Source organism: Puma concolor, chromosome D2 (assembly GCF_028749965.1).
Source record: "Puma concolor isolate L17-30 chromosome D2, mPumCon1.1.hap2, whole genome shotgun sequence".
In the NCBI taxonomy this organism is placed as follows: Eukaryota; Metazoa; Chordata; class Mammalia; order Carnivora; family Felidae; genus Puma; species Puma concolor.
In genome coordinates, this window is record NC_141677.1 from 8,469,256 (window position 1) to 8,479,615 (window position 10,360).

The window sequence follows — 10,360 nt, forward strand, 5'->3', positions numbered from 1 at the left end:
TATAGGCAACTGACGGAAATGAATGCTCTGTGGGCATGCAAATTCTGTCCTGTCCAGGAGAAGTTTAGGTGACTTCTCTCCCTGACTTGGAAGAGGCTAGTGGTGTCGCCCCACGTACATTCATTTCCACTTTCCTCTATTTCACATTAATCTGTACTTTTGTGATTTCTGCTTTGAACCAGTAATAATGTCAGTGTGGTTCCCTCACATGAGTTAAATAAAATATTTAACACGTGCACACTTTTCCATTTTTATAAGAGTCATAGCTTCTGGGAGGAGGGCACTTGGGATGAGCACTGGGTTGTATGGAAACCAATTTGACAATAAATTATATTTAAAAAAATTAACTTTTGGGGTGCCTGGGTGGCTCAGTCGGTTAAGCATCCGACTTTGGCTCACGGTTCCTGGATTTGAGTCCCGCGTTGGGCTCTGGGCTGACAGCTCAGGGCCTGGAACCTACTTCGGATTCAGTCTCCCTTGCTCTCTGCCCCTCCCCGACTCGTGCTCTGTCTCTCTCTCTCTCTCTTTCTCCCAAAAATAAACAAAAAAATTTCAATAAAAAAATTAAATTAAATTAAATTAAATTAAATTAAGTTAACTTTTAACAGTGAGAAATCTCTCCTAAGAACAACATGGCGGGTCTTTTTCGTTTGCATTCTCTGTTTTGGGCTAAATGGCCACCACGTCCTGACCCCACACCACCCCTGCAACCTGCCTCAGATGAGTCGCAAACAGGGTCTGAACTCACCACAGATGTTGGGCTAAGATCTGACCCAGGAAAATCATGCCACTGGCTAAGGTTAAGTAATACCACATCAAGTCTGTGGTTTCATGTCAAACAGAATATATGCTGATGAGATCTTGGAATCAAATCATATAGAAAAGTAACAAACTGCTGAACTTCCTACTTTCCCAACAGACTCAATCTTCCATTACTTCCCCAGTCATGTGATTCATTTATTTCAACAAACTTTTATAGGGCACTTCCTTTTCTGACATCATGATAGAAAAGATACACTGAAAAATCTCCCACTCTAAAATACCTAGATCACAGAACAAATCCAACATCCTTTTAAATATACAGCTCAACTTAAAATAGGACAGACGGTGCTAGAACAATTGGATATTCATGTACAAAAAAGCAAACTGATGCTGGGCATAGATCTTCCACCCTTCACAAAAATTAACTCAAAATGAACCATAGACATAAATGCAAAATGCAAAACTGTAAAACCCCTGGAAAGATAACACAAGAGAAAATCCAGATGACCTTGAGTGTGGGGATGACTCTTTACATATGACGCCAAAGGCGTGATCCATGAAAGAAATCATTGATAGCTGGACTTCATTCAAATGAAAAACTGCTCTGTAAAACTTTCAGTTCAGTCAATCCTGACCTCGCCTCCCCCTTCTCATGGACACTGCCAAAGCCCTGCACAGCTGGTACTCTCATGAGGCTGTAAGCAATTGTCTCATCAAATTGTCAGCTTTGCCTCATCAACAGGATATGTTGGCAATGTTGGAGGAGTCAGATTTTGACATTTCAGAAAGACGGTATTAGAAAGGCCAATGTCCCTCGTGAAGACAGAGGTAAAAATCCTAAACAAGCTCTCATCTAACTGAATATAGTAATGTATAGCAAGTAACATGTAATGACCAAGTTTGGTTTTCCCAAGAATATAAAATCAAATTAATATTAAAATAGCAATTAGTGTAATTCATCACGTTAAAAGATTAAAAGAGAAAAATCATCTGATCAGAACATGTGACACACCATTTGATAAAAATCAATAGCCATTCAGGAATGTTACTCGGCGATCAGAAAGAATGAAATCTTGCCATTTGCAACAACATGGATGGAACTGGAGGGTATTATGCTAAGCGAAATTAGTCAGAGAAAGACAAATCTCATATGATTTCACTCATATGTGGAATTTAAGATACAAAACAGATGAACATAAGGGAAGGGAAGCAAAAATAAGATAAAAACAGAGAGGGAGACAACCCGTAAGAGACTCTTAAATACAGAGAACAAACGGAGGGTTGCTGGTAGTTTGGACTAAATGACGGGCATTAAGGAGGGCACTTGCTGGCATGAGCACTGGGTGTTGCATGTAAGTGATGAATCCCTAAATTCTATTCCTAAAATCATCATTACACTATATGTTAACTAACTTGGATTTAAATTTAAAAAAGAAAAGATAGAAACCCACATCTGTAAAGGGATCAGCATGCTGGTCCCATTCCTTTTGCATTCCCATTCTGCTATTCTGAAGTAAAAATGTGGGAGTGTGTGTGAGTACATCTTGTAACATGGCATTTTTTTTTAATAGCACAATGTCCTATTAATTAAAATTTTGGTGTGTATTTAAGTGTAAAAGAAAAGAGTTCTGGAAAAAATCAATATCCATTCAAAGAAAGGCAGGTCTCAGGGGCACTTGAGTGGCTCAGTCAGTCGGGGGGCCAACTCTTGATTTCGGCTCGCGTCATGATCTCGCGGTTTGTGGGATCGAGCCCCACATCGGGCTCTGTGCTGACAGCAAGAAGCCTGCTTGGGATTCTCTTTCTCCCTCTCTCTCTGCCCCTTCCCCACTCAGTCTCTCTCTCTCTCTGTCTCTCTCTCTCTCTCAAGATAAATAAATAGACATTTAAAAAAAGAAAGAAAGGCGGGTCTCAGAGCAAATTTCACCACGATTACAGACACTTATTAACCAAACATTTATTTACAAGCAGATTCAAAACAACTTACATAACATGTTCTACCACTTGTACATAACCAAATAGGCTTGGATCATAACCAAATAGGCTGAGATCAGTACCTCACTAAGGGTATGTAAACATATTGACTAGTAAAATGCTGATCACACAAGATAAGGGTGCCCTTTTGACATTGTATCAGAAGTGCTAGCCAATGAAATAAGAATATAAGAAGGCATAGACTAGAAAGGATGAAATAAGATCTCTTTAAATACATGATAAAATAATCTTAGAAAACCCAAAAGGATCTTCAAAATTATTTGACCTATAAGAGTTGAGCTGAATATAAAATCAAAATAATAAATTATTTGCGTTTCTATACAACACAGGGATTTTAAGAAAAAAATCCATTTGCAATAACTCCCCAAAGTATTTAGGGGCTAGGAGATAATAACTCTAATAAATGTGTGTAAGGTACTTACTGAGAAAAGTTAAAATTTTTATTCAAAATCATGAAACAGGGGCGCCTGGGTGGCGCAGTCGGTTAAGCGTCCGACTTCAGCCAGGTCACGATCTCGCGGTCCGTGAGTTCGAGCCCCGCGTCAGGCTCTGGGCTGATGGCTCAGAGCCTGGAGCCTGTTTCTGATTCTGTGTCTCCCTCTCTCTCTGCCCCTCCCCGGTTCATGCTCTGTCTCTCTCTGTCCCAAAAATAAATAAAAACGTTGAAAAAAAAAATTAAAAAAAAAAATCATGAAACAAAATTAAATAAGTGAAGAAAGAAAACAGGCTCAGTGGATTAAAAGATTTGATGTCATAAAGGTGTTCATTCTCCCCAAATTCATCTAAGGATGCAGTGATTCCAATCAGAATATCAATGGTCTTCATCTCTCTCTTTTTTTTTTTGGTAGAAATTGACAAAGTAATGTGAAAAATAAAGGTGCTAAGAGTGGTCATCAACAGACTCTTAAAATCAAAACCAAGGAGGTGTGATGGTTCTTACTGGATACCCCTAATTATTATAAAGTTGTAATAGTTAACACAGTATATTATTAGCACAAGAAAAAAAATAAAAGTATCAATGAGACAGAATAGATATAGCCTAGAAATAAATGCAAATGTACATGTACGTTTGATACATGATACCTGTGGCAATTGACAAGCGGATTCTAAAATGTATATGGCAATTCAAGAAGCCTGGAAGAGACAAACCAGTTGAGAAAAAGGACGAGGTCAGAAGATTCATGCTCCCTGATTAAAAACTTTCCTATAAAGCTACAGCCATAAAGACAGTATGGTCTTGGTGTCAGACAAACAGATCAGTGGAACAAAATAGAAAGTCCAGAAATAGACCCATGCATGTATACAGTCGATTGGCTGTAGGCAAATGGGAGAATGGAGACATGAAGGAAGGACAGTCTTTCCCACTGTGGTGCTGGAAACATTGAGTATCTGCGTGAAAAACGATGAACTTCAACCCTTACCTCCCCCCATGCACGGTAGTTAACTCAAGCTTCTATAAACATAAAGCTTCCAAATAAAAATAATAGAACATCTTTGCAAATCTGGGATAGGTTTTCTTTGGTAGGTTTTCCAATCAATGTGAACCATAAAAGAAAATATTGACCAAACAGACTTCGTCGAAATGCAAACCCTCTGCTTCATGGAGACTGTTGACAAAATAAAAAAGCAAGTTACAGATAAGTAGAAAATATTTATTATAAAAAGTGTGTTATTATAAAAAGAATCTTTACAACTCAATGATAAGAAGGCCAATGATAAATATACAAAAAAATTGTAAATAAATAGACATTTCACAAAAGAACATCTAGGAAAGTCATAGGACACAAAAAGATTCTCAACATAATTAGTCTTGAAAAAATTTTATTCTGAAAGTGCAATGAGATAGTACCACATGCCCATAGAATAGCTAGGATTAAAAAGACGGGTAGTTCCAAGTTTTAGCGAGGATTTGGATGTCTCATACATTGTGGATATGCAAAATGGTACAAGCATTTTGGAAAACAGTTAAGACATGTTATAAAAGTAAACACACACTTACTTTTATCAGCTAGCTCCATATTATTGATGTCATATGTATATGTTTTAAAAAGTATATGAAATATTAATATCCCTACTGATTGAAAGTATAGTGATGAAATTAATTTTAAAAACACACTTACCATATAACCCAGCAATTCAACTCCTAGGCAATTACCCAAGAGAAATAAAAACATATCATCACAGGGGTGCCTGGATGGCTCAGTCGGTTAGGCGTCTGACTTAGACTCAGGTCACGATCTCACAGTTTGTGGGTTCGAGCCCCGCGTCGGGCTCTGTGCTGACAGCTCAGAGCCTGGAGCCTGCTTTGGATTCTGTGTCTCCCTCTCTCTGCTCCTCCCCTACTCATGCGCACTCTCTCTCTCTCTCTCTCTCTCTCTCTCAAAAATAAATAAGGCTTAAAAAATTTTTTAAAAACGTATCATCACATAAGAACTATACATGAATGTTCATAGTAGCTTTATTCATAATAGTCCCAAACTGGAAATAACCCAAATGTTTACCAATTCTTTAATGAATAAAAATAGCTCTGATATTTCCATACCGTGGAATTCTTCTCGGCAATAAATATGAACAAGCTACTGATATAAACAACAGAGATGGGTCTCAACAATACACTATGTGAAAGAAGGTAGACAGAAAACAATATATAATGGGAGTTCCAGTCCAATGTGGTGAGGTTGCCTCAAAAAATTAAAAATAAAAAAACTATGTGGTTCAATAATTCCACTACTATTGGGTATTTACCCAAATAAAATGAAAACACTAATTTGAAAAGACATATGGCACCCCATGTTTATTGCAGCATGATTTACAACAGCCAAGAGATAGAAGCCACCTAAGTGTCCATCACAGATGAATGGATAACCAAGATGTGTGTACATGCGCGCACGCACACACACACACACACACACACACACACACACACACACACAGTGGAATATTACACAGCCAGAAAAATGGATGAGATTTGTGCCATGGAGAAAACACAGATGGTCCTAGAGGGTACTGTGCTAAGTGAAATGAGTCAGACTGAGAAAGACATACACCTTATGATTCCACTCATATGTGGAAACTAAAAACAAAAACAAATGAATAAACAAACAATAAGCAGAATCAGACCTACAAATACAGAGAACAAACTGATGGTTGCCAGGGCGGGGACGGGACAAGTCGACGAAGGGTAGTGAGAGATGCAAACCCCTAGTGTTGGAAGGAATAAGTCATGGCAATAAAAGGCATAAGGAATATAGTCCATATAGTTTTTTTCTGTGGTTCCTTTTATTCTTCAGCTATGCCTCGTCTAAATGATGTTGCTAAGTCTTGATACTTACATTGCTTCTCTCTCTCTGTCTCTCTCTCTCTCTCTGTCTCTCTCTCTCTTGAATTCTCCATTAGCACACTTCATCAAGTAACTCCAGAGTGCTGGCTTGCTTTGTTAGTTAGGGAGAAAGGAAAACAAAGGCGTTTGGAATGCTTCCTCCATGTCAAATGCTGTTCTGTGTACCTTCACATCTGTGTCTCCATCAATCCTCACAAAAGCCCTGTAATGGTACCATTATTATCAATAATAAGAGCCAACATTTCTTCACCTCTACGTGGACTTCATCTCTTTTGATTTTTACACCAATCATATGAGGTAGGCGTACCGCTCTCCCATTTTCCAGATAAGAAACACTGAGGCTCTGAGGAGTTAAGAACGCAACTAGGAAATCGTGGCATGAAGATGTGAACTCATTCATCTTTCTAATGGCCACACCATTAACTGTGATGCAGTACTGTCTCCCTGCAGACCGGAGAGCATTATCTCGGTTTCAGTGATAAGGTCACAGGTTCAAAATGTGCTCAGATCACACATTTAATCTACAGCAGGACCAGCGGTTAAACCCAACTGTACGTAACCCCCAAATCTGGACGCTTCCTCTCGCACCCCACCTCACTGAAGCAAGGAGCAAGTTTTCAGGTTGAACTATAACGGCAGCTACTTTTCCATTCTGAGCCTGCAGGTGGGGACTAACTGGGACGTGTTGTACCACAGAGGCAGGGACCACCGTGAGGCAAGTGAGAATTAATTGGACCCACGTCTTTAAGCAGCAGAGAGCACTTCGGCCTCATAACCTCGAGAATGAAATGAATTGGGACAAGCCAACAATTAATCATGACCGGGAAAGTATGTCTTGCCCAGACACCGAGGAGTTTCCGTGGGAGAATCTTGGTGTTAGAGATGGGCTGATAGGCATATGCTTTGTGCTGCAGACGTGCCTTGGCTCACCTTCCGTGGGTTTCTTCTTGCAAGAGAGCGGAAGAGATGGTTGGTTCCCCACCCCCATTGCTTTTGGGGTGTCTCTTTCTCTTTCATGTTTTAACCTGTGGCCCAGCCAACAACATGATAGGACGCATGGCATGGTAGAAAGAACTTGGGCTTTTCACCATCCCAGCCAGGAATTCGGTACTACCCTCAAGATTCTTCCAGACCCTTGTTACTCACTGTGTAGTTCTATGGCAAACCTCACTGGCATCACCCAGGGGCATGTTGCAAATGCAGAATCTCTGGGTGCCTGGGTGGCTCAGTTGGTTAAGCATCCGACTTGGGCTCAGGTCATGATCTCGTGGCTCATATGTTCGAGCCCAGTGTCGGGCTCTGTGCTCACAGCTCAGAGCCTGGAGCCTGCTTCGGATTCTGTGTCTCCCTCTCTCTCTGCCCTTCCCCTGCTAGCACTCTGTCTCTCTCTATCTCAAAAATAAACATTAAAAAATATATAAAGAAAGAAAGAAATGCAAAATCTCAATACCCAGCCCAGACCGACTGTACTGAAACCTGCATTCTCACAAGATCCCTGGCTGATTTCCTGGCACGCTCAAGTTTGGGAATCCTTGCTCTAAAAGCAGGATATCGAACAGGCCGCACCCCAGTTTGCTCCTTTGTAAGTGGAAACGACAAGCAGGCTATCTTAAAGGGTGATGATCCACGCGCAGGACCTAACAAGATCCTCATGGTAGGTATTTAACAGAAAAAAAAAAAAATCAGTTGCTTTGCGGTGACCTCATTCCATCCGAGGGCTTTAATCTTCCTATCATCTGTTCAGTGAGGACTTCTCAATTATATCTCTAGCCTGGAACTTTTCTCCTAAACAATGAACCCACACATGCAGCCTCCTCCCTGCCACCCACAGCAATCTGTATGGCTGGATCCCTGACTCCCTTCGTCTTTTACTCAGAAAGCCACACTCCCCGCAAGGCCTGCCTGCATGTCCTAAGATCACAAGTCCTCCACCGAATGATTCATATCTTGTCTTCCAACCTTTTCTTCTTAGCATTCATACATACTATATTTTTATTTATATTTCTTACTTATTTCTGTCCCCTGCCCTTTAAAATAAGCTCCATGAGGCAAAGGCTTCTGTTTCCTTATTCCCCCTACACCCCCTGTGCAGAGAAGAGGACATGGCATGTAGCTGTCGCTCAATCATCACTGGATGCACGTATGATCCTATTTTACAGCGGAAGGAACCTATGATCGGGATGGAAAGCTAAGGAATTGCAAAGCTGTGAATTGAAGGCTGTTAGGTCTGATGCCAAATGTTTTCCTATTAATCAGTATCATATTCTATCGTATTCTGCCTCTATTTTCCATAGTCGCCTTAACTCTTCAGCTTCCGTTTGACGTGTCTGGGGACACTCCGCGCTGTCCTCCCGAGCAGCCCTGCCTTCTCCAACAAGACGTGTTCAAACATGCTCCCCTAGTAGGGCACTGTCAGCTTGACATCTGGCCTGAGGCATGGCGGTTCCCAAATGGTCCTGTTTCAGGGACCCTGAATCAGAGCGGAAAGGGAAATGTGTAAGGTTCCCGCTTCATCCTCTCAGGTCACCCCCTCCTCCCTCTGCTTCCACAAGCGGCTCTGGAAGATTCTTCCCACCGAATGAGCCGCGGAGCCAGGGCTGGTCACACTCTGTGGCTCCCATACAAACAAGGCCTGGTTTAGAATTTTCAGGAAACACACGTGCTTCTTTTCTCCGACCAGACAGTTAGGAGGAAGCGTCCTTGCCTCCTCCTGTCACCGCGGCCACAGGACAGGGACCCGTGGACAGGGACCACAGCTCTGCAAATGCGGAGGCACTGCTCCTGGCTCTCCCCACTGAGTGCCACTTTCTTCCTCTCTGGAAGGGGAGGGCAGCACTGCTCCGGAAGGTGGGTGCCAGCGCGAAGGTAAGATGCACACGAGGGCACGCTCACGAGCTGGAAGAAGGTTCTGACGGCGGTAAAACCAGACCTTATGTGTAGGGCTGCTGGCCGCTCCTTCATCCCCGTGGTAAAGCAGGTGGATCAGCCTCCTCGAGGAGACACAGCAGAGCCTCCTGGAGTCCTGCTCTGCGCCTTGTCACCGTGTGAGCCTTTTGCACCCAGCACCCCTGGCCCTCATGCTTGGAGCTAGGTGGAATTAGCTCTAACTCAGAGATGGTGGAGAACTGACTGCGGCTCCTCCGATCAGAAAGTAGCAGAATGAGGTCCCCAATTCAAGCCTAACTCCCAAGATCCCATTATCTGCACCCCCAGCATCCCACAGGTGCCCCCTTCCCCATGCCCACACAGTCTCCCTTGCAGATTTTTGTACATTTTTTATTTTAGTTCTGAGAAAGAGAGCACAAGCAGGGGAGGGGCAGAGAGAGAGGGAGACACAGTATCTGAAGCAGGCTCCAGGCTCTGAGCCATCAGCACAGAGCCCGACGTGGGGCTCCAACTCATGAACCGCGAGACCATGACCTGAACCCAAGTCGACGCTTAACGGGCTGAGGCACCCAGGCACCCCCACCCCTTGTGGATTTTTATGACACGCTAACCCTGAACTTCACATGACTGTGCCTAAGTAGTCTTTGAACGCTGTGCTGCAGTGTGTCCCTGTAAGGACCGAGAACAAAATAGAGAAGACCTGAGATGAGAGACCATGGTGGGAGGAAGATCAATCACCATACTTGACTTTGCCTCTTCTGAATTTTCACCTCCACCTCTGCCCTAGGCCGTCCTGCTTTCCCTGACCCTCAGGCGACACAGCACATGATGGGTGAGGGCACAAACTGGGCGTCACACGTGGGTGTGATCCAGCCTCTGGTGGGTCCAATTGCGGGAAATTTATTTCACTGAATCTCAGTGCGTTGCTATAGAGAATGGGAGTGGTAATATCTCCGTGGGAGTGAGATGATGTATACAAAAAGCTTGGCACTGTTTCCCTCGCCCGGGATGCCTACCCCACACGTCCATTTGGCAGAATGATTCATTGAAATTCGCTCTACGCTTTGATGTTGATGCCACAGGAGATTTGGGAGGAAGACCTTCCCCCCCTTGGCAGCCCCAAAGCTTGTATCCTTTGACGATCTCTGAGCATTTCTTCTTCTCACTTACTCGTAGGCTCTTCTTCTGAGAAGAGAAGTAAGCGATCATCCATGTACACCATCCAAATCCAGATGTTTAGATCCAGACGCTTGCCTCGTGGAGAACTTGCTCACATTTTCCAACAGCTTTCACGAAGTTTGTGGCTGATTCTGTCTCTAGCCAATAAATCAAAAGTCGTTGAGGGACACCTGGGTGGCTCAGGCGGTTGAGCGTCTG

The 10,360-nt window shown here is 42.9% G+C and overlaps 1 long non-coding RNA gene across 1 annotated transcript in view; it reads left to right on the top strand.

Annotated features, from left to right (window-relative positions):
- Positions 1-9,797, top strand: part of LOC147575759 (uncharacterized) — a 32,945-nt gene extending 23,148 nt beyond the window's left edge. Inside the window, exon 3 of the long non-coding RNA XR_015241961.1 lies at positions 9,646-9,797. This is a non-coding gene — a long non-coding RNA (uncharacterized LOC147575759). The remainder of the gene's footprint in view (positions 1-9,645) is intronic.
- Positions 9,798-10,360: the final 563 nt, after the last annotated feature.